We start from the raw sequence: 24,970 nt of genomic DNA on the forward strand, positions 1-24,970 counted from the left end.
TTCTCCTGTTAGTAGAACAAATCTTTAATTTACATGGATACTTCTTTTAAGATTTTTGGATTAGCTTCTCTATACTGATGTCTATGCATAGGTTGGGGTGTTTCTTGCTGAAAGAAGGGTGGAGATTAATGAATTCTCAGTGCCCACTGAGGAGGAGAAGAAATATTCAGTGTGAAATAAATAATGCTGCTTACAGCATTAATGAAGCATCAGTTCTGCATAAGTAGGTGGTGGTAAGGAACCTTTCTTTTTCCCTCTCACATTTAATGCAACCAAACAAAATAGTGAAAGACAAAAATTTAAAAAAAAATCGCAGAACCAAACAAATCCAACAACTGATCATGATCTCTGAGCATCGGACTTCTTTTGATGTTCCTTCAGTGATCTTTGGGTAGTAATAGCAGTCGGTGCATTTGTATTTCTGCGTGTGTGTGTCCACATTTCCATTTTTGGATGCTGTTTTCTTTCTTTTTGGTCTTCATTTGCCATTCAGACAACCACACAAGGCCATTTATTCAGGGTCATGATGGAAATCCCATTTTGTATTTCACAACCATCTGGGCTACAGATAGTCTGAGCCATCAGCTGAAATCCACAGCAAACAAAATTTAATCACAGGATAGGTAGAAGAGTCAGGGCAGAACAACTACTCCAAAAATAGCAATGTAAGAACAGCTTCAAGAATAACAACACTGACATCTGACTGCATTTCTAATGAATACTTGGGGGCGGGGGAGAACAAAATAAAGGGGCAGATTCTTCTGACAAATGAAATGTGGTGATTACAGTGAAAATTAGCAAGAAACATATATACCAACATATAAAACTGCTCTACCATAAAATACTGAAGCGGTTCCCTTTTGTAGATGCCTGTTTGCTATTGATTTTTTTTTTTAAAGGTGAATATTAACTATAAAGGGATGTGTCATTTCAAAACCACTATCAGAGCGTGCTGTGGCTCTGACTAACATTTCGCAAGGCAGCTAGAGATGGACAGAAGAAAGTGGAAAGCATAATATGGCCAGCAAGGAGAGGAAAATATTGGATTTCTGTATAAGAAAGAGTGGTGCAGAGCTCTAAGCGGAGAGCAGTGCTTAATAGTTTCAGGGATCTTCAATTCTCAATGTTTAATACTCAGAAAGAAATGAATATTATTTTATATATGGAACTAGTTTATGAGTTTCAGATTTATGGAACTACTTGCAATTGATCTAGTCCCCATGTTGCAGGCTATAGGACTGGCACTATTGGGAACTTGAATGTCCTGTTCTGGTAAACCACAGGAAGACCGCTTTAAAAAATGTAGGATTAATTTCCTAGGATTGAAAAATGAAGTTAATACCACACAACGAAAATGCCTTATGTAAATCTGATATCAAAGAGAACATTTAATGAGGGTTGACTGCTGTCACCTTGCTGTTGGAGATGCAAGTCAGAGATTGGGACATAAACTCATAAGATTTGGATTTCTCCTATTATGCTACATTTTAGGCAGAAGTCAACAGGGTTGTCAGTATGCTTCTGGTTCAATTTATGTGTGTTAAACTTGCATAGGTTCTTCTTGGGGCTATCCAAGACTCATGGGGTTTATCAGAGCTGCTTGTTAAATTTGGAGGGATTATCAGAGCCCCTTGTTAAAAATAACAGTTTGATCAAATTGAATGTTGCAACCGTGGCAAGCGGTAAGATAACGTGGAGCAGAACGCCAAGAAAACCATTGCTCTTTGGTTGCGATCCACAGAGGGAAAGAAACTAAGGTGGCCACTTGAGTTGTAGCTCAATCACGGGTAACCAGTGCCAGGGAGGAGAAAATCAAAACATTGTTACTTGGTGCTGTTATTCAACCTCGGTTCCTATCTGTTGATTACCTTGATCTTAGACAAATAGCAGGAAAGTAACAGAAACAGGTTGCCTTTGCTTTTCCAGACCCCCAAATACTTGTCTTGCCCCATCCACCATTTGTGATTGAAAAGCCCCTTGTTAACAAATTGGCAAGCTGGCTATGTCTTCAGAATTTACCCTCAATCAAGAGTTGTAGATTTTTTTTTTCAGGCAGAGATGCTGCCTAAAAAAATGATCACCTGACATTGGAAGGAGAAATCTATATCTAGCTGGCAGCAGTGGGTTGTTGAAATGTGCCAGGTGTCCATGTTTGCATTATAATTCTTGTTTTGACAAAGGAACAAGAAATTTGGCCTATTTCAAGCAATACGGTCAATGTTTTTGGAGTCGTTCTGTTTAAAGCATAATAGTCCAGACCTTTTCTTTCTTTCTTTTTATTATTGCTATGTTTATTAATTTTGAGATGATGTATTATTAATACTCCTGCATATACTCCTACCTTGTCTTTTGTTAATTAGTTCAAATATATTTTAGGGAGGCCATATCATTTCAACTTTTGGGAAATATTTATTTAGACTGTTGTTCATTGCAAGTTGTGGGCAGGAAGGAATGTAAAAGAGCTTCCTATTTCAGGGAAAATGAACCCAATATCTGCTGGAAGGTTATGTAGTGTTGGGTATTGATTGCAGTTTGGACCCTAGTCATTGCTCCTGATTGATCCAAAGCAAATGTCACTGTGCCTTACAAGCTATTTTTGCATGTTGACATACCAAACCACAAAGTAGCCAACCATAATTTGGGCTTTCTTATTGGATGAATCTCAATGTGTCATGGAAACTCAAAACGTTGAGTTGAGTGACTAATGTTAATGAAAGGTAAGTGTGTAGGGTGAATTCAACCCAAACCTATCTCAATTTCTAGAAATCCAGGTGAGAAGCAGAAGGAAAAACAACATCTCAAATCCTGTATTTCTCTATTCTGGAATCCTTCTTCTTCCCTTTTCTATGAAAAAATGTTTGCCAATTTGATAGGTAGAGGAAATGCCTAAGAATGGAGATTGTATAGCTTGATTGTACCCACTCCCATAATGGGGTGTGTTTGATTTGAGCTTAAGGCGTTGTGTGAAATGATCCATTGGGGTTTGCATATATGGTTTAAAATGTAGTGCATTGATTGTACACGGATTGATTAAACAAGAAGCAGGACTTAGCACAGAGGGGGAAAATCTGAGATGCTAGGGTTGCATTATTGTAGCGCCCAGCAGTTTTTTTCTAGGTTAGTTTCTTACCATTTTGATATAGTATAGTGTAAGCCCTAAAAAAATTAAACCGATAATACAAACAACCTAAAATCCAAGGAGGAAAAAAATAAGAAAACAGAAAATCTTGGTTGTGACAGTATGTATGTCTGGACTCTATCTACTTTATGTTATTGGCATGGCCCCTGAATACTCACCTTCTCAAAAATGTTAATGGCAACTTTTGGCCCCTTAAAGGCTACCCAAGTTTAGCCTGACTTGATCATGAATTGGTGATCATCATGGTTGTCTGCAGTTTCAATATCTATAGCTTTGGGGATCCACAGTTAGAAAATACCAGGCCCTGGCCTCCAAAATAAATGGCTCCATGTATCCATGGATTTCAACAAGTTTTTGTGAATGTTATGAAGGCACAAAATAGCAGATGGACTTTTGTCCATGCATAAATTACCTTTCTTCCTAGCCTCATTCTCTGTGTCTTGTTATCTGCTGCTTTGAGGCTGGAATGAGATTGACCAGAATCCCCTGGACCCTATTTAGGACTTGGGAAGTCTTGGAGATGAATTGCAACATCCTAGGCCTATGTTCCTCAACATGACATTTCCCCTTCCCAGTTTTGCTGGTGACATGGAAGACGTACAGTAGATGTTGGTCTCTTCTTTGATGTGAAATCCCCTGCAGTGAGCAAAATGGTAATAGGAACAGGTGTTTATAGAAGCTATTACCAGGCACCATAAGAGGATATGGAATAAGGAACTAAAATGTAATGGCGGGAGAGAAATAGCAAAAGAAGAGAATATCTGTAGCTCAGGGTTGAACTGTGGAGTCCTTGGGGTTCTCCGAGCTTGGCTGTTTTCTTGCAGATGTTTTGTTACCCGGCTAACATCTGCAAGAAAACAGCCAAGCTCGGAGAACCCCAAGGACCCCACAAATAGCAAAAGGAATATCCTTTTATGCACTTTAGCTGGAAGTGACCTCCAGCTTCCTCCACAACTTTCAAATCTATTCCATTTTGTCACCTATCAATGTATCTGGCTTGATCACTATCACTGTTCCCTATCTTGGTTGCTCCTTTGTTTCTTTTGGCCTTTCCCAAAAATGAGCTTGACTAATCAGAAATCGCTTCTGCTCATAACTCATTACCCAGATACACGGAGAACACTTGCTTACTGAGATAAATAATTGGATTAAAACATTGCAAAGAGAAATCAGAACCGTAATGATTAAAGAAAAAAAGGACCTTCAAACAGTGTGAAAACCAACAAAAACCCATGCAAATTGAAAACCCTAATGAAGGAAAAAGGCTATAAATAGAGAACCATATTTAACACACATGTTTTATTGTTATTGTAGCTGAGTTCAATCTTTTCTCTCTCCAGCAAAGAAGCTGGAAGAGGGAGAAAGATTTGTGTTTTTTTCAGCCTGATGGCCAGGTAAACTATTGATCATACTTTTAATTTATCTTCTGAGCATTGTAAATTTTAGACAGACCTTGACTACATGCTGTTTATGGCCCATTCTTAAATGCTCCAGCCTTGATCCACACTATAAAGTTGGAGCAGCCAGGGAGAAATAATAATTGGCCAGTTGGGTTCTGATAAAGAGAGAGTTAAGGGGGAAAAAAGTGTTCTGGAATCTGAGTTGGGGTTAAAAGTAATTTTCCCATTTCTTTATCCAGCAAGGAGGACACATAAAAATCATCATCATGGATGGGCCTAATTAAAAGACAAAACAAAATGGGATGCCATCTTCTAAAGCAATTTTTTTTTCCAGAATGAGGCTTTGATCCCATGATTGTGCCCACCATCTTGACTTTTTTGACCACCCCACAGACCTTACTGAGCTGCACTAAGTTCAGAGGAGAGCTATCGGGTTGATAAGACCTCTGAAGAACATTAAAGGAGCCGGGCATGAGCTTGCAAAGGAGACAACTAAAGGTCTATACAATAGTGGTCTACAAATATCTAAAACACTGTCCCATGAAAAGGGGGCCGATTGTTCTCTGGTGAAAGTAAGGGTACAACAAGCACCGGCAAATTAAAAAGTTAAAAAAGGAAACTTAAACTGAATATCAGGAGGGGGTTCCTGATGGTAAAAGCAGAGGAGCAGTGGAACACTCAGTCTAAAATGGTGATAGATTCCCCTTCGCTAGTGGTTTTCAAACAAGGACTAGTTAATCCCTTAAAGGTATGTCCGCAAAGTTGAGATGGTGGCTGCAACAGTGTGGCTGAAGTTCCACTTGTTTTTTTGTGTCCATCATGGACAACACACATAAAACAGGTGGCGCTTTGATCATGCTGCTGTGGCCACCACCTTGACGTTTTGACCACACTCTGCAGATATTCTTGATACCTGTCTGGGATGGATTAGTGGATTCTGCACTAGCAAGGGTCTGGACTAGATCACCCGTAGCTCTCTTCCAACTGATATATTCCATGATTCTAGGACTCTTCCATCAATCTTTTTAAGCCCAGGATTTAAAAGCTTTGATATAAGAAGGGCAAAATAAAACACCTCTGAATGCAGTGGTACCTCGGGTTACGAACGCCTCTGTTAACGAACTTTTCAGGTTACGACCGGCTCCAGCCACAAAAATTTACCTTGGTTTGCGAACTCCGCCTCGGGGTACGAACAGGATACGCGGCCATTTTCCCTCCTGTGACACAGTCCGTGGCCATTTTCCGCCCCTGACATGTGGTCCGCGGCCATTTTTCCGCCCCTGGCACGTGGTCCGTGGCCATTTTTTCTGCCCCTGACACGTGGTCTGCGGCCATTTTTCCGCCCCTGGCACGTGGTCCGTGGCCATTTTTCTGCCCCTGACACGTGGTCTGCGGCCATTTTTCCACACCTGACACGTGGTCCGCGGCCATTTTTCCGCCCCTGCCACGTGGTCCATGGCCATTTCCCCCCGACACGTGGTCCACGGCCATTTTTCCACCCCTGACACGTGGTCTGCGGCCATTTTCTGCCCCTGACACGTGGTCGAAGGGAGGGGGCCTCCAAGCAATAGCCGCCTCCCTGTCCTCCATGCCAGAACGGATTAACGGTAATTACATTGAACCTTATGGGGAAATTTCCTTCGGGTTGCGACCAATTCGGGGTGCGACCAGAGTCACGGAACAAATTAAGTTCGTAAACCGAGGTTCCACTAAATATCCTATACAAGCATATTAAAAGCAGGCCATTAAAACATTCAGCTAAAATGGTTAAATAGCAGAAAGCAAAGCTGCCAAAATAAGATTAATTAAAAGACCGCACTGCAGTGTGGATGGAATTAACAGCAAGCTTAAAATAAAAAGGCTTGGAAGGACAAGGTTTTCTAGCACCGTTGGAAGAGCTGAAGGAGCAGGTTAGAGACAGATCATCATGGAGAAGATGATGGGGGGCAGGGGAGAATGATACTTTCAGACTTGCAAGATTGATGTTGGCCTCGCGGGGTAAACCAGATAGGAATCACAATCAGATGAGCTAATTCTACTTGTAAGCTAAAGTTACAATGACAGAACCTTGCAAGTCTGAAAGTACAATTCTCCCCCTGCCTCTTTTATAGCCTGAGAAACTAGGGAGGGTCCCTTCTGAGCCTATTGCTCTGCCCGCTATCCAGCTGTGGGCTAATGCTCTCTCTTATCTGGTTGTTCCCTTCGCAGCGTCTCTTCGCCCCGTCTCCCAAGGTCTTTCCCACATACCATTACACCAGGTGAGTGTTTCCAACCCTGCCTATTACATGGCTTTCAGTAACAGATCTGCAAGCTACTTTCAAGACACCTGCTATGAGACTTCTGTGCAGCAAAGCACATTTCATTTAATTTTGTTAGAAAGGTTGTTTGTTCCTGGAGCTGTTAATTAACTGAATATCATTAGGTAAGCAAAATGGGAAAGACTGTCTCTGTGTAACCCTAGTTGCTTAACCTTTAATTGTCCCCCTGATTAACATTATGAAATTTGGGCTTGTTTCTGCCAAGCGGTTAGACATTAATTGAATCAATGCAGAAGTGACTGCAACAGCCTAGACTGAATGTAAGGGTCTTTATGTTTAAACACAATAGATACATTATTATTATTGTTGTTGTTGTTGTTGTTGTTGTTATTATTATTATTATACCCAATAGTACCTTAGCAAAATGTAAACGTTATGTGCAAAGGATCTTGGGAACCTCCTGTACAAGATTTTGAAGAGCTATTGTCTATCAAATTAAACATGGCAGCAAAAAGCTATCCTTCAATAGTAGGGTATTTGGAAATAGTAGGGTATTGTCATTCAAGGGGATTGCTCAAGGCAGCGGAGAGAATCTTTTTATGACGTGTTTAGGCCAGATGTCAGCCATTCGAGGTAAATCAGACTAGGAAATCAAAGTCATGCAGATGAATACTACGTTTATTATAAGGTTAGAGTAACAGAATCTTGGAAGTCTGAATACACTTCCCCCTTCCGTTCCTTTACCTTTGTGAGAACTAGGGAGGGTGAAATCTGAGATGCTTTCTCAGATTACAATTCTAGCCTGGACTCAGATTTCTTTTATCTGACTATTGTTTTGGTAGCAGCTCTTCCTCCTGTTCCTCAAGATTATTCCTTCTTCCCATTACACTGAATGGGTCACCACTGGAAAGTAGTTTTTGACTCTCCTATGGATATCCACAGAGAAGGACATGGAACAAGGACCAGGGGATATGCCTTCTCAGTAGCTGCCCCATTCTTTCAAATACTCTCCCCTTGGAGGTTCAGATGGCCCCTCTTCTACTGGCATCTAATAAACTACTCAAAGTAGTGTCCTTTCAATGGGCCTTTAATCATTAGGATAGTTTAATTTAAGGGGACTTATGAGATTTTTGTTTATTGTCCATGCTGCGGACAAGGGGCTGTTGAAACTGCAGTTCATGTCCTGCTACACTTATTCCAGTGTTTCTCAACCTTGGGAACTTTAAGATGTGTGGACTTCAACTCCCAGAATTCCCCAGCCAGCTGGCTGGGGAATTCTGGGAGGTGAAGTCCACACATCTTAAAGTTCCCAAGGTTGAAAGACACTGGTATACATCATGCTTTGCATGTAAACAGTTATGGCTGAAAAAACATTTCTGTATGTAATCCCAGAAATTTGCATAATGTACAATCAGTCTAGATTCAGGAATGGTCATCTTTTCTCAACGCTTGTCCATATTATCTTGATTAAAATTTGTTAGAGGCAGCCTCCCAGCACTAGGTGGTGGCCAGAGGTGAGCAGAATTATTGGCCCTGTGGTACAGTGATTACAATGCTATATTAAGACCAGAGACATCTAGGTTCAGGATTATGGTCAACCACAGAAGTTAACTAGATGACTTTGGGTTGATCAGATATTCTCAGCCTTAGTGTCCCTGTGATTTCAGGGATAAAACTGAAAGAGGATGAAAAGCTATTTTATAATTTGGAAGAAAGGTGGGATATAGATGTAACAATTACTTTTGCAATGATCTTTTCCAGCACTGAATGGGTAATTCTAGACTAAGCCAACCATATTTGGGTAGCAAAAATCTGAACAACCACTAGATGACAACAGAGATGCATCTCATTCCTCTAACTCTTTGGTGGCATCTAGTGGTTGAGTATGATAGGCCTTCGTTTTTGATGCTAAAGTCAACAGAGAATAGAATACATGTCAACCTGACGTTATTGAAATGGATTTGCATTTCTTTTTCCTTGCAATGCAGCTGAAAATGGTAAAACCCTCTAAAAATAAATCCTGATTTTTTTCTCCTGGGGGATCTCTGGAATCTTCAATTTAAAAACTTCCCAGAACTAGAACAGTTCTTTGTTGATACCATAAAGGGCATTGCTTTTAAAGCTTACTGAGAGTGTTAATCTCTGATAAACTTCTGATACCATGTGGATTTAACCCAACCTTTTATTCTTTGCAGAAATTAGTTTCTTTAAAGACATATACACATGCACACTTCTCTTTTTCTAAGTTACAAAATTTTAAAGTTGGTCTACATGGTCTCTTTCTTGGTATAAATTCAAATGTCAGAAATTATCAGAGCTATCATCAAGCTATAACTGTTTGAACAAAATGAAGATACTATTAGAATTTTTTTTTAGATTTTTTATCATGCCTTTATTATTTTTATAAATTACTGAAGGCAAAGAACATACCAATACTCCTTCCTCCTCCTATTTTCCCCACAACAACAACCCTGTGAGGTGGGTTGAACTGAGAGAGACGGACTGGCCCAAAGTCACCCAGCTGGTTTTTCATGCCTAAGGTGGGACCAGAACTCACAGTCTCCTGGTTTCTAGGTCAACACCTTAACTACTACACCAAACCCACTGCAGCATTTTAGGCCTTGGACATAGGGGTATCCAAGGGGAATTGGTCAGAAAAGTCACGATGGTAGCTGTGACTGTGCAATTAATCCCCCTTAGCAACTAGATTTCAGTGCAAAGGGTTGGGGTACTACTTTTCAGTGCCCAGCTAGGACCTTACACTTCCTTTACGCCTCTTGAAAGGGTCCAATCTAAATTCCTAAGGACTATATTCCAGGTAGCCCCTTGCGTTTCAGACATAGTCTTAAGGAGGGAGGCTTAATTCTAAAGTTGAAGCAGGTTCATGGACTTGTCTCATAACACAGTGGTTGAAGTTACTGTTCTTTCCCACAAGTTCAAGTTCTTTCCTTACTGAGGACAATTACAAATCAATACGGTTCAGGACCATTTCACAAAAACTTCAACATCTCAGCTTTTCTAGGGAGGTGTTCCTAATCATGGGTGATGAGCATGCACTCAGCGCATTTAAATAACGTATCAAAGACTTGGAAGCCCAACAGGACAAGTCTGCTCTACCTAAGAACGTTAGGTCAAGGCGCTTTTTACAAACCAGCGAGATACTTCCACCACATTTGTTGTTGTTGTTGTTCAGTCGTTAAGTCGTGTCCGACTCTTCATGACCCCATGAACCATATTGCGCCAGGCCTTCCTGTCCTTCACTGCCTCCATGAGTTGGCTCAGTTTCATGCTCATTGCTTCAGTGATGCTCTCTAACCATCTCATCCTCTGCTGTCCTCTTCTCCTTTCGCCTTCCATCTTTCCCAGCATCAGGGTCTTTTCCAAAAAGTCCTCTCTTCACATTAGGTGAACAAAGTATCTGAGCTTGAGCTTCAGTATCAATACTTCCAATGAGCAGTCAGGGTTGATTTCCTTTAAGATTGACTGGTTTGACCTCCTAGCAGTCCAGACTTACACCACATACCTGTTTCCAAATTCCGAACAGCACTAACATTAGCATGCTTCAATGTTCCCCCCATAGCAGTTTTGGAGGGATGATACAAAAGAGTCTCCTATGAGCTGAGATTCTGCTGCTGTGAATAAAGGGTTGTTGACATTACAGCTTATGTCTTGCTACACTGTAGCCCAGTGTTTCTCAACCTTGGCCACTTGAAGATGTGTGGACTTCAACTCCCAGAATTCCCCAGCCAGCCATGCTGGCTGGGGAATTCTGGGAGTTGAAGTCCACACATTTTCAAGTGGCCAAAGTTGAGAAACACTGCTCTAACCTCTATAAGGACTCAAGGGCCCGCCTTATAACTCCTTACTTGGTAAAACATCTGGGAAATTCTGAACTTTTTTATGCACAGTTGTTATCAGATCATGTGGTGGAGTGTATCTACGGAGGGAAGGGTGATGTGGTGGATAGCAACAGAAAGCAAGGCTATCAGGAAGGAGGGAGTGCATTCCAGGAAGGGCAAGGAGACAAGAGACAACACAGTCTGGAGGTGGAGCATGGGAAGCGTAAGAGGTTCAGGATAGCCACTCCCTAGAATCTCCCAGGATATATCCACTAGTTGCAGTCATACAGATTTAGTCTGGCAAGATTCTGTCTACATGGTGTAAGCAGATAAAGGAACTGAACTCAACTGGACTGTCTCACCATGGTTCTTGGACTGGCCCTGACAGATCGGTATGATTCACTCTCCTTGAACGTAGCTAGAATTGGTTATGCTGCCTGTAAAATTAGGCAGACTTTTATGATCCACTGAAAACCCACCACCCATTGTAATATTTTATCTTGTTTTGTTTTTATTTTTAATGTGCTTTTGTTTGCACTTCTAGTCAGGGACCATAACAAAAACTATTCATATTCAAGGGCTGGGGTAGACAACTGAAAACCTCAGAACTCCATGGAGTCTCCAGACCTGCTTTTCATGGCTTCCTGGACCCACTGTAGTCAAAATTACAGTAGCTGGTCAGCTTTTCTTGGTAGCTAAATATGGTATTTCTTTCAGTGCAGGTTTTGAATTTATTTTGAAGCTTGTTCCCACCTCCAACCGGGCATTTGAAGCCCCACCCCTTTTTAATGTGTCTTATATACATGGCATACATCAAAAAGAGGTGGGGCTTCAATTGCCTGGTCTTGCCATTTTACAGACAGTGACCACTGCTGTAGATGTTCCTAGTGCCAGTCATGATAACCAAAACAAAACCATCAATCATGATACTTAAACAAAACCAGGTCCTACTATTGCCTGCTGTAACATTGTTTGGGTCAGATACCAAAGAGGGTGTAGACAAGGGAAGATACCACGATAATTACATCAATGACAACAGGACCCAAATCTTGCTTGTACCTACTTCCACCCTGACAACTACTATATTTAAGGTACAGTGTCTGCATGATCATGCAATTTCATCACTTACACCCTTGTTCCCCACTCCTGTGGACGTTTGTCTACCCACCGTTTACTAGCTAGCTAGGTTATCATTCTTTCATGCTGCTTCATATGCACAGGGATGCTGAACCTTTAAAACAGCATTGTTTCAGGCACACTGAAATGTTTATTTCTCCTACAGCCTTGGTGCTCTGATGGAACATCAGTTGCTCTGGAGATTAAGTGGTCTACCACTGTAATCAAGAGTAGTTCAAGAAGCTCTAGATCAAGTTTCTGGAACCTGATTGACCTTCTTACCACTCATGGTCCATTCCATCTCTTTGCCAAAATATGCACACCCAGAAGCACAATTGACTTTCTGAGCTGAAGGAGAACATTGGACAGACATGGTAGGACCTTTACAAACAGTGATACTTTGAGTTCTGAGCTGGGTGGATGCGAAATTTGCAACCCTCATTGCAACAGAAGGTCTAGTCATTGCTAGAATATTGCCAACTTCCATTTTCCTTTGTTTAGAGCGACATAATAATGTTATTATGCATATGCTAAACTGCTGTTTGAGCTATTGTATTGCATATAAGCGAATGTTTTGAATGCCACTATGGCATCTCACCATGAAGAAATGTATGACCTGTGCCTTCATAAAGCCCTATCCTTCATTTGCACAGCAACTGAAGACTGATTTTCACAAAATTGCCCACATGTGAGCTAAACTCCAGGCTGCTGAACTTCATAGCCATTATATACCATTAATAATTGGGAGGGTTTTCTATAGTTTTTAACAGTTTCAATCTCTCAATGGCCTTTTCTTGTATTTCCATGACAGCTCTCCAGTGATCAAAATAATGTTTGCTAATCCACATAAATTGGAACTCCTAAACCGTAGGAAGCCATCCCATCTTCCAGGGATATCCACACTTTCTGTGGAATGTGATTAATGCAGAATTCGCCTTCCTAAGAGGCACCACATGGGCTTCATCTGTAGGCATTGTTTAGCTATGTTAGGGCTGATTTCTAGCATGCAAAGGAGAAAATGCTTCTGAAGCCGCACAGTCCATTTCTGCAACAAAGTCATAATTGGAATCCTCTCCTTGCCAATTCCTGGCATTTATATCCCACTAGGCTGGTTGTTCAAAGCTGGACTGGAATCTAACAGCAGTGAGAGACAACAGGGAGAGGCAAATTTAACTTGAGAGCTTTATCGCCATCGCTGTCACTGCCCACATTCGATATTTGCTGCTATCAGAGAAGAAGAGATAGGTGGAAATCCAATCCATTTTGTAGCCTGCTAAATAGGGCAAATTTGTTCTCCATGGTTTTTCCCCCTTTTAAAAAATCCAGAGGGAAAATCTATCTATCTATCTATCTATCTATCTATCTATCTATCTATCTATCTATCTATCTATCTATCTATCTATCTTTCTATCTTTCTATCTTTCTATCTTTCTATCTATCTATCTATCTATCTATCTATCTATCTATCTATCTATCTATCTATCTATCTATCTATCTATCTATCTACTATTTATTTAGAGGCAGAAAGGAATTTATTTTTAAAAGTCTACAAGGTGACTGGAGTTCCTGGTTTTTGCTTCTTCTTTTTTTACCATAAAAAAAGTCACAACTGCCATTTTGACTTTTTTGACTATTTCTTCCCCTCCTCCACACAAATAACCCACAGATGTCCCCAGAAGTGATTTGTTCCTTGCAACACTTCCAAAGGGTCATTCACCTATGTGCTATCATAGAAAGTAGCACACACAAACACACACACACACAGTTAAGCTTCAGATAGTTGTGGAATTTCTTCAAGCTTTCTTCAAAAAGGTTACAGCACCAGTGGGATCTTAGCCCAAGAACCCTTTCTTGTCTTATGGTTCCTTGGCTTAAGCACAATGGCATTTTAAGTACAGTAGGTTTGGATAGGATCCTCCAACACCACATACATGGGAAAAAAATTAGAGAAACAGGGTTGGCAAATATTTATATTGATTTTTAAAAAGTGTAGAAAAATCTACTAAGCTGAAAAGTGCACTACCGAAGAGACAAAATGGATTTTCTGAAGATCAGCACATCCTTCTGCCTGAATAGGATTTAGCTGAGGGAGATGTCCCACATCAGGGTAGGTAAAAGCCCAGTTACTCTCCATGTATTGTACTAAACTAGGTCATCTGTAAAACTCCCCAGAGAAAGAGAGAATTCTATTTTAAGCATTCCATAGAATTTATCCCTTCCAAAATGAAAAGAATTTTAAGGCACTGATTCACCCTGAGTCTTCCTTCCAAAGGACATAACATCTAGGAAAAAAGTTCATTTTTCCCAGGTACAGAGCCCTTCCTTTCACAAAAAGAATAGATTTGAAATCATTTCTAGCTATTCAGCTAAAAAAAAAAAAAGCGAAAACAAAAAAGAATTTGTCTGAAGATTCTACCGTTCTGGAATTACAATACATCATAAGAGGTGAGTCAATGTATGCTGTTTCCATCAAAGGCCTCTCCAGGGAACACGGGTAGCGTAACATGTTGGCTTTATATCAGTAGCTGCCCTGTTATTTTGTCACTTGTAATGAATGGGAAGCAGTAATTGTAATGATCATGAAAAGAAGGAAAGTTTGCGACAGATCAATCAACTCTAACAACTATAAATACACAAAAGATTTGTTAGGTATTGTATGCCCAAAGCTTTTCTATCCATTTCATGTTCTTCTATTAGACCTGTGAACGTGTAAAGACCTCACATGAAACAATTTATGCTAAACATTCTACAGAAACCAAGTTTGTTGAGAATGATACTCCTTGTTTTAAACATATTGAAACCAAATGATTGTTTCTTCTTTTTTTTTTTTAACCCTCCAATGAAAACCTTCTGGTTTGATTTTCTAAAAATTACATCAACATTTTTCAGCTGTCTTGTCTATTATGAACTGGGGCCTCCCACAGCCTTGATTCGGTTGGGAGCTTACCACGGTTGGTTATTAAATCCCCAAATGGACTTATAATTAAGAACCAGCCAATACAACTTATTCAATAACATTTAAGGCAACTGGTATACAGGGCAATCAAATAATAAGCTGTTGGCAACTTATGGAGAATTTAGCACAAAGACTATTGAAGGCTGATTATTGACATCAGTCAAAAAAGAAGCAGTTAATCATCTGAGAATTTAGCACCTGATTAAGTTCAGAGAGAAAAAGGCAAGGTGTTTTGAAAATAGGCACCTTCCATTCAGTGAGAGGAAGTTGAAGGAGGAGTTCAAAGAATGGCAGGAGGGAAAGTGGGGGAAGTTTCAAGGAACCTTTCACTTTGCACAGCATTCAGCTACAGAAGGAGAAAGAGGAATGAGAAAAATAGAGGCTTTTTCCACAACAAAGGAAACCAGCATTTTTGAGGCTTCCTGCAGGAGCAAAGAAAGAAGAACATTTATAAGAGGTAGCATTCATTCACCAAGCGCTAAGAGGGAGCATCTTTGGCACCAACATCACTGCACCTAGGAATGGAAATAGAATACAGAGAAAGTTTCTAGATGGAGGAGAGTGAAGGAAGTCTAGTTCCTCAAGGAAGGTTTATCAAAGACCAAATAGAAAAGATTCCATGGTACCTCCAAGTTGGGGGGCAGCATGCCTCCAAATCCCAGATGTAGGGGGAAAGAGAGGTTGGTCTCCATCACTTGCTTGCAAGAACCCTGGAAATATCTGGTTGGCCACCATGAGAAACAAAATGCTGGTTGATGATGATGATGATATTCAGGTACCACCCAACTCCAAAATGACTCAGTCTCTGGATTGAGAGCAATGGTGTTGGCCTGTGGGGCTATACTTATAATCTAACTAAAACATCAGTTGTGATTTTCTGGAAGAATTTCCTAGTCAAGCATTTTTTTTTCTGTTTAAACTGTAATAAGTTAGGCCTGAATGACTGATAAGCCATGGTCACTGTGTTGTAAAGATATTTCTGGTGCTCTATTTGAGATGGTCTACCCTTGTCTCGCCTGTTACTTAGTATTCATTGGAATTTCTATCAGAACCTTTTCATTCATATATATGAATATGAACACACGCGTGCGCGCACACACACACACTTCTAGCAATTCCATACTTGGGAATAACATTAAGAGCCAACAATTAAGGATTTTGTATTGATTGATCTTCTGTTCTGAAACATTTTGTGATTTTCCATTGATCAGGTTGGGATTTTTTATCGTTCTTTTCTAGAGACCCCAAAATTCTTTCTCATTCTTTCTGTTACTAAATGCTGCAAACCTACTTTTGCAGAAGGGGGAGGGGATTTTAAATTCAAGAGCATAGGGCCAGCACTCTCCAACTTGATCAAGCTACCGCTGTGATGTCTGGAAATGATGCCAGGGTGCTGAATTTTGTTTGACGTGCTCTAAATCATTACCGATTTGTTGACACGCTGTTGCCTTGGTGGCAACAGAAGGAACATTTCAAAGCAGTTGTCAAAGAAATGGAGAATCTTCCTGGGAGAAGAGAAGACAAAGCAGAAAATATACACTGCCTTGCTTTGTTTTATGGATTTTTTCTCCTCCAAAGTAAAGGAATCTGAAAATAACCCAGTTTGTAATTTAGTGTTTATTATGTACAAAAGCTTTCTTTTCAGTGAAGGATTTGCTTTATTACCTAATGTGCAGACTGTACATGTGAAGCTTTGTTTTGTTTTATAAGTATACAGTATGCTGTACCTCAAATCCAGAGTGTACGGGTAGTCCTTGCTTAGTGACCACAATTGGGATCAGTGCCATGGTTGCTAAGCGAAAAATCACATGTACACAGCAGAATAAAGACATCACTTCCCATTCGGTCATTAAATGAGCCATTGTGGTCATTAAGCAAAACATCACATGACCATGACTTGCAATTCTACTTCTGCCTTCGTTAATTCTGCTTGTCGCAAGCTGGTTGTGAAGCACCTGAATGGCAATCACATGACCCCAGGATGCTGCAACAGTTGTAAATGCGAGGATTGGTCGCAAAGCTGGGTTTTTTTTACATCATCGCAACTTTGAGTGTTTGCTGAACAAGGCCATCGGTAAGTGAGGATTACCTGTGCTCAGCAAAAAAATTTGGCGGAATTCAAGCAATTCTGCAAGTACAGGTTGTTTCGGGGAACTGATTGAAAGGCAGCTGCGACTTTGCTGTCATACACGTATCTATTGTGTGTGTGCATGTGTGCGTGCGCACGCATCTGCGAATGCTTTCTGGGTTGGCCTCAAATTCAGTGACATTCTGAAGCCAGCATAGGTTGACAATAATTCCCCAAATGTGGAGATTTGTTGGCTGCAATGTTGGGAATCACATGAGTCACAGGAGAGAGGGAAATTTTGAAAAATGGAAAGGGAGAGAGAGTGAAATGTGCAAGATGATACAATAATCTTACTGAAGAGGTAATTTCTGTCATTGTTACGCCCAATAGTTTGATTTATTGTATTAGCTAAAAAGCATTGGACATTACAAATGGCACAGAGAAAATAAGAGAGACATTTTAAGATACAGCATCCTTAGCAAGCTGCACTCCATTTTATAGAGTCACCCGTTGGGGGAGATGGGTGGCATACAAAATTAATAATACATACATACATACATATAGTACAATTAATTGTCACCCGTAGATCTGTCAGGGCAAAACCACAAAGTTCTTTCAAAAGACATTTGTTCCTTCAACATAATAGAGAACAAATTTATAGGCTTAAAAAAGAATCAAAAATAATTCTTACTCCCTCTCCCCCAAAAAGAAGGAAAAGGGGGAAAAAAAAAACCCTACCCTGAAAGGAATGATATGAATAATGTTGGCAATATTTTTTTTAAGTGCCAGTTTACAGCAGTCTGGCATTATTAGTATGGTGTCTGTAGTCTAGAATTTCAAAGTAGGAAATCTTTCTTTTAATTGTGACAACAGCTAATTCACATAACTAATCGGACCAATCGTCCTTTATTATAACTTTGATAATTTCAGATGAAGGAAAAAAATCCCCATGTTCTAGAACAGAGTTGAACAAAGATTGTGTTTTGTATGTTCCTACTTGCCAAGTTTAAAAACAGAGCAGAACAAAACTAGGGCAACTATCTGCATGCTTATTTGGAAGACAATCCCAAGACGCTGTGCGAAAATCCTTAAGGATGATGCCATTTCATTCAATACTGATTACGTCCTTTTGTGATTTCCTAAGTGGGCTAAGTTGCAAACAGCCCTGGACAGTATATTATAACCCTGTTCTCAAATCCTTTCAAGTAATATACCATTGTCCAGTTCTAGACCATCTGAGAAGGTAAGAAAACATTTGAAATATGGGTCCTAGTTGGATAGAGAATTGTCTGAAAAGTAAATTAATAAGATCAATAATGAGATCTGGTAGGGAAGTAGAAAACGGGACAATCTGGCCACAGAATAGACCGATCTAAACATTCCATGAGTTCTTTCTAGAGTGAATCACCTGGAACAGTACATATGATATTATATCCGTCTGGAATTGCAGAAACCATTCCAAGAATGCTCAATTCAACCCATCCCTGGAACGTTTCAGAGATATTCTGTTTTGCCCATTGCTACTTTCTGAGTGATGTTCAATGTTGTCAGACTTTTGTCAGAGAAGTCTAGCCCTTTTGTAAGCATGCAAGGCTTTTTAAAGGTCCAAAATCAAATCAAATCAAATCAAATCAAAACCTTATTACAGCCAAAGAACAGCATAGAGATCCAAAAAGATTTCTCAACCATCTTGTACATTTAAAAAAATGCAATGTTACGCCATTTCCATTTGATCGGATAAATCTTTCTGCAGACCTTTCTTTGATTTTTTACTCCATAGAAAAATAGGCTGGACTGGACATTGGGGCCTAAAGGGGACATACCCTTACTCTCTCAGCTTTTAACAATGAGATTTAGCTAATATCTGGTGTCCCTCTTGAAGTTGTTGGGAACAATGATGTGATAAAATAACAACTGCAGCAGGAGTAGCCGGAGTCTAGGGGGTGATGCATGAATGCAGCCTGTTCTATACATGGCCCCAATGTATAGGTGTTAATTTTAACATTCATTCTCACAGTAAGGAAGCAATGGAGACATTTTAAAAATGTCAACCATCAAAATTTCTTTCCAAGGAAGACATCATAGCAGAAACAGAGTCCGGAGCAAGTCTAGAAAGGCAATCGCTCTCCCTCCCTCTCACAAATGTGGTAGCTGATCTCAAAAAATATGAAACAGAGTAGGACCTGTTTAGTATTTAGATGGGAGACTACCAACAGTAGCCTGGTAAATTTAAAAAAAAATCTTGGAACCAAGTAATGGCAATCTACTTTGTCTTGTTGGCAAGAAAACCACATGGATGGTCCCCAGGAATAATTGAGTTTGATCTAAGAGAGACCTGATTTTTAAAAAGTGTTACCGCATTAAAAGGTTCCTTGTGATCTTGATAAAAGAAAACAAAAAGTTGCCCTTTTAGGCCTGATCATCTAATTTTCACGATGAGAAGGGGATCTGAGAAGAAATCAAGCAAAATATATTTTTCTCCTAATATCCATTGCACCCCTTGTTCCTGTGTGTCGTGCACCACAGCTTCTGTTTATCACTAGAGAGCACAGACTAGCTGTAATTCTCTTTGTTAAAAAAACAAGGATAAATCTTACATTGCAGTATCACGGTGGGGTATTTGTTCAAGTAAATACACACTGGATCCCTTTGGACATTATTGACAGCAGATATAATTCAAGGCTCTGAAAACATTTTACCTTCTTCTTGTTCTGTTTTGGCAAGTGTCAAAATGTACATTCTGGTTTTGGCAATTTTCAGGACACAAGACACACATAAAGGCCATTAAAGCAAGAGGAAAATGCAAGCAAATGTTGTAACAGCAGCACAAATGGAATTAAAACCAATTATTAGCAACAGCATTCAAAATGATTCCAAGAAACACAACAGCATTCAAAGCGATTCCAAGAAACACAACAGCAAAATGTACACTAGGGATATTAAATCGTGTAATCAATATTGGTTTTTCTGATGTTGAAAAAACATCAACAAGAGGGCTAAGCATATACACATGAAACTGGCTGATGTCTTAATAATTAAAAGGGATACACAAATAACAAACCAAAAGAGTGACCTGGATAACTTTCCTATACTAGATTTACAAAAGAGACTTACTAAAGCTTTGAAGAATTTTGTGAGAAGGGACAGAATAAAAATGAAAATAAATCAAATTCTAGGATATTATGTGAAGGGATTAAAGATCAAAATTGTTAAAAGGAAAAGGAATGAATATCAAGTTGGTTTATTTGATCAAGGTTAAAATAGATATTTTGTTATCTCTGGTAACCCTTAATGGACTTTTGCTGATCAGGACTTGAATGATGAGGCTTTAAGGATTTGTTTATAGATAAAAGACGGGATATGGGAAGAAGAGATCATTTGTTGTATTTTAAGGGAAGGTGATAAGTTACTAAAATTGTTTATACTTGTTGTGATGAAGAGAGAAGTCATTTCTTTATGTATTTCTTCTCTTTTTTTACTATATTCTTATTTTTTCTTTTCTATTTTTCTTTCTATTTTTTTTTCTTTTCTGCACTTTCTATTCTTTCTTTCTATTCTTTTTTTTTTTAGTTTGTATTTGTTTTTATCTTTTTAATTGTAATGGTTGATAAAATTTCTATTAAAAGAACAAGAGGGCTAAGCAAAAACCCTAGAGAAGGGAAGTCCCCAACTGTAACACCATTTACATCCATCTCACTTTACAACTTGGGGGAACACCAAGAGAACTTTGTAAAAGGAACATGGATATCAGTGGGGGTGAAAATGCTGTTTGGTGCATTTTTAGTTAAGAACTTATTAAAGTATACACATTTATTCATGAAAAAAACATTTGAAAAACTTTGTGGAAGAAAGCCAAGCGAATTGATTCATCTACCTAGGAGGCAGTAATCTGTCTGTATAGATTGTATTTATTTATCTATTTATTAAATTTATATGCCGCCCATCTCCCCCAGACGGTGACTCCGGGAGGCTTACAGTTAAAATCTGAAACAATAAAAACAATAAAAATATAAATATCCATATTAAAATTAGCTGATAACAATTCTATATAAAAAGACTCTATGCAATTCAAGAAGATGGGGGCAGCAGTACTGATCATCCCACCAGCCAATTCCAACAATGTGAGCCCCCATCAGGCCCCCAGGCCATCTGGCATAGCCCTCAACCTAGGGTTCTGCAAGACAGCATGATTGGAAAAAAATATGTATTTATTGAAATTTTCACACTGCACCATACTAGCACTCACAGCCATGGGAATTTTTACACGCTGCAACTCAGCTTACTGATCACACGAATATACCCTGAGCTGTATATATAACCATTTTTTATCCGACGGTTCCCTGAGACCTTCAAGGGTTCCTTCAGGGTAAAAAAGTTGAGAAAGGCTGCACAGAGAAAATGAATGAGAATGGACTTGCAAACTAAATAAATAGTTTGGAAAGAAGGAAGAGTGAATGGAGTATTATTATTATTAATTAATTAAATGAGGAAGGAGAGGTAAAAGAATTTAGAAATGACCTTGAGGAAGATATGAAAGAATTGTTAACAAAGTGATCATACTATCTGAAGCTTGAAGCAAGGGTGAGAAACTCAAAATAACCCCACCTTGAATTTATTTAGCATAAGATGTATAAGATACATATATCTTCAGTATAAAAGAGAAACTTGGAGAGGCTTTCAAGATTGATGTCAACCCTTCACGGTAGGCCAGGTCAAGAAAAAGACACCACAGGGATTCCAGGAATGCTACTTGCAGGGTATCATAACAGAACATCGAAAGTCTGTTCTGTTTCCCATCATACTAAACAAAATTAAAGCAGGATTAATTTGCGTTTCTTTCTCATGCTTGCATCAGTCTCCGAACTGGGTAATCACTTATGGCACCATCTTGACTTTGTTGATGTCCCCCATGGATGTGCCTGTTTTATTCCACCATGTCTCTTTGCTTTCTTGTTGCAAAATTATATTTGCAAGCTTTGTTCTCTGAGCGACTTGGTCTAGCAGCTGATGTATTTTATGGAAGAGACCAACAATTTTTATGCTTCAGCCTCAGTCCAAAACAATCAGCTTCTTGTCTTTTGAGAGGGTCAGCCTTATTCATAATGATCAGTCCTTGCTTTTGTTATTTAAGCTATTTGTCTGAAATCTGCTGGACGGTTTCCCCACTACTGGGCTCCTTGTTGTTCAATTATTATTTTTTTTTTTGTAATATACAAATTAAAAGACAAAAGAAAAAAAGTATTACAGCGAAAGTATGAGAGACAGAAGAATTGCAAAAGGAAAAGAGTGGTAGAAATGCAGAATAGAAAATAGAAGAAAAGAAGAAAACATCAGCAGAAAAGATACAAACATAAATGGACATTTGATGAAGTGACTTCTGACTTCTTTTGCAAAGGATATCTAAAAAAACCTTTCATACCACCTTATTTAACTTTATATTATAGCTTCTACTTTTCCCAATAATCTGTATTGGTAACTAATCATCGAAACTATGTGTCATAATTGGACTATGTTCAGTGTCATGCAAAAAGTCAATGAATGGCTTCCAGTCTTTCTTAAGTTTTATCAATGTTTTTCTTTTATAATTGCTGTCACTTTTGTCATTCCTGCTAATTCCAAAAGCTTCACTAACCCCACTACGGGCTCCTAATGCTGCACATTCATCGCCCTCAATCCCAAATCAACCAAATTACATTTTTAAGTATCGTCCACTCCCCAAATGCTAAAGGACTGTAATTCAAAACGCCCCACCTGAATTTGGGTGGAATTCAGTCTGTTTTATCCACTTGTAAAGTTCTGCTTGAGAAGAAACGATTCCCTATCTTTTCCCCCACATATACATCCATCATGCCGTTCGCTTTTAGAGTAAGCAACATGGGGCAAATTTCAGGAAAGGCGTAAGAACTAGTTAGCAAAAGAAAATGACAAACAACAGATAAGAAAAAAGGAAAGAAATTTAGTGTGTTTAGTTTACAGCGATTCATTATTCCTCTTCATGTCTTTCTATCCTAGCAAATCATCTTTGCTTCCGCCCTGGGCACCAGTATATATATTACGTTATGTAAAAGGTTTGATTTTGTTGGTTGATGTCAATTAATGGCATCATCCTTGTTTTCCGAATCTCCCTTTGCATCTTGGCATGGAGTTGGACTGGATTATCCCCAAAGCGACCCTGATTGAACAGGACCTTTGCCAGAGATTCCCAGACTTGGTTTCCAAACTCCATCTAAGTAGTATCGATACACCTCTACTAAAAGTTAATGCTCCAATTAGCTTGAAACATCTGCATTTGAGAGGGACTGGAATAATTTAACCATCAGGCTAAGGCAGGTCTCCAGGTCAGTTCAGGCTTAAAAGCCTTTCCAAGATATCTCTGAGCTATTACTCCCAAGCATACCAGTCATTCGATGTCCTGATTTATTCCTGTATGAAATACAAATAATTCCAACCATAGTTCAACTGTTCTTCGAAGTATCCTGTCTTTAGATCTCTGTGTGGACTATTTGATAGCTAACCCAAGCCAGATAGTCATGTCTGTGCATATATTATAGAGCAAATTGTTCAGTCCTTTAATGGCCATCAAAATTTGATGTTGAAGTTTTTCTGCTAAAAACCGGTGGCATGCGGCAGCTTTTCTTCCAAGGTTTTAAAAAAACGTGTTTATTTGTGAAATGTTGGGCACCTGTCCCCCCACCTTAGGATCCCTTTTATTATAATAATGCTACCCAGTGAAATGGCACAAGATTGTACAAGTTTAAAACAAGCCACAGCATCACTGAGAGCCATTTGGGGTTAACGGTGCTGGACTGGAAGCCAGGAAACAATGAATTCTAATCCTGACTTAAGTATGATGCCAGCTGGGTGAGTTTGGTCCAGTCACTCTCTCTCAGCTCTGAGAAGGTGTTTGCAAACCACTTCCAAAAAAGTTGCCAAGAAAACTGCAGGAGTCAGGGGTGACTTGATAAACCTTAACAGTGACCACGACAGTGCCGTTAATGGTGACAGTACAATGTAAAGAAGGCCTTAAATCCGTTTGAGCTCCTGGTGGAGTGCCTTGGTGGGAGGGGGGGACAGGTAAGGGAGGGGTACATGACGCTGCAAGCATTGTGACATCATGAAGCAAGGTCCATCCCTTTAGCACACGTAGTATGGTGTCAATCATGCACGTAAGAGGCAAATCTTACACTGCTACATCCCCATGCTGACTTCATCATTCTGGGTTGGAGCTTGTGACCTCCTCTGCTTCAAGGTTTTTTTCAGCTTCCCAGGCAGTTTCCCATCCAAGTACTAACCACGGCTGACTCTGCTTAGTTGCCCAAACCCGCCAAGATCAGACAGGTGCTCGCAAAGTTGAGTGCTGACCATAACTGAACAGGGAGAGAATTTCATAATGGGGAAACATATATTAAGAATACACTGATGCAAGGAAATCTAGCAAGGATGGCATCTTCAAGACTTTTTTCTTAATCCTTCCTAATTGTCAGGCAGGGAAATAGCTACTTTTTCCATCTTTCCTCTCGTCTATGTTTTGCTATGGTCTCATGAATCCCACTCAGGGTATTGGGGATAGTATAGCATGCTTTATTAACAAATTACCAGCCCATATCCTAGCATATTCCTTCTGGGTTGGTCCCAGTTAAAATATGTAGAACCATGGAAGGTAGGAAAAGGGAGATGTCATTATTCATAAATTCTTCAAGTCTTGGTCAAAGATGATGGATTTAAAATTGTAACACCATGTGGCTTTCAGTGATACAGTCCAAATAATTGACTTTTCAACCTGCGATAAATATTCTTCTTGGTGTCACCTTCTGATTGCTTCATAATTAACACAAGGGAGATACTGGTCTAACAGTGTATGACAGATATTTATTTAAAGCCCTTTCTGTTGTATATATTAACATTTCTCTGTCTCTTGTTTCAAAAATCACTTTAGAGTTGGTGCAAGAAAAATCAAATCCAATGCTGGTGTCTGTTGACAATTTCAGTCCTCCTGATAGCACTCATTAAAAGTTGATTTTTGTCTTGTTTTGTTTTGTAAAATCAGGCAAATTCTTTCACTGCAACATAATTTGACACACGTTGAGACCGAAACAACTCTCTCACAAGTATGTATACATAGAACTAACGATTGGAATCAGAATTTCTCCCACCTATGTGCATGTAGGATTACAGTGGAACCATAATTCACAAA

The 24,970-nt window shown here is 39.4% G+C and overlaps 1 long non-coding RNA gene across 2 annotated transcripts in view; it reads right to left on the minus strand.

Annotated features, from left to right (window-relative positions):
* LOC148215982 (uncharacterized) overlaps positions 1-24,740 on the minus strand; it is a 62,269-nt gene extending 37,529 nt beyond the window's left edge. Inside the window, exon 1 of one of the 2 annotated variants that reach the window (XR_015796293.1) lies at positions 23,961-24,740. This is a non-coding gene — a long non-coding RNA (uncharacterized LOC148215982). Of the gene's footprint in view, positions 1-22,527; positions 23,709-23,960 lie in introns of those variants that run through there. The other variant, XR_015796294.1, reaches the window with a different exon arrangement.
* Positions 24,741-24,970: the final 230 nt, after the last annotated feature.

The sequence above is a fragment of the Python bivittatus genome, unplaced genomic scaffold (genome assembly GCF_059951505.1).
Source record: "Python bivittatus isolate LINGU-HERP-01145 unplaced genomic scaffold, Pbiv_v1 ctg000330_np1212, whole genome shotgun sequence".
In the NCBI taxonomy this organism is placed as follows: domain Eukaryota; kingdom Metazoa; phylum Chordata; class Lepidosauria; order Squamata; family Pythonidae; genus Python; species Python bivittatus.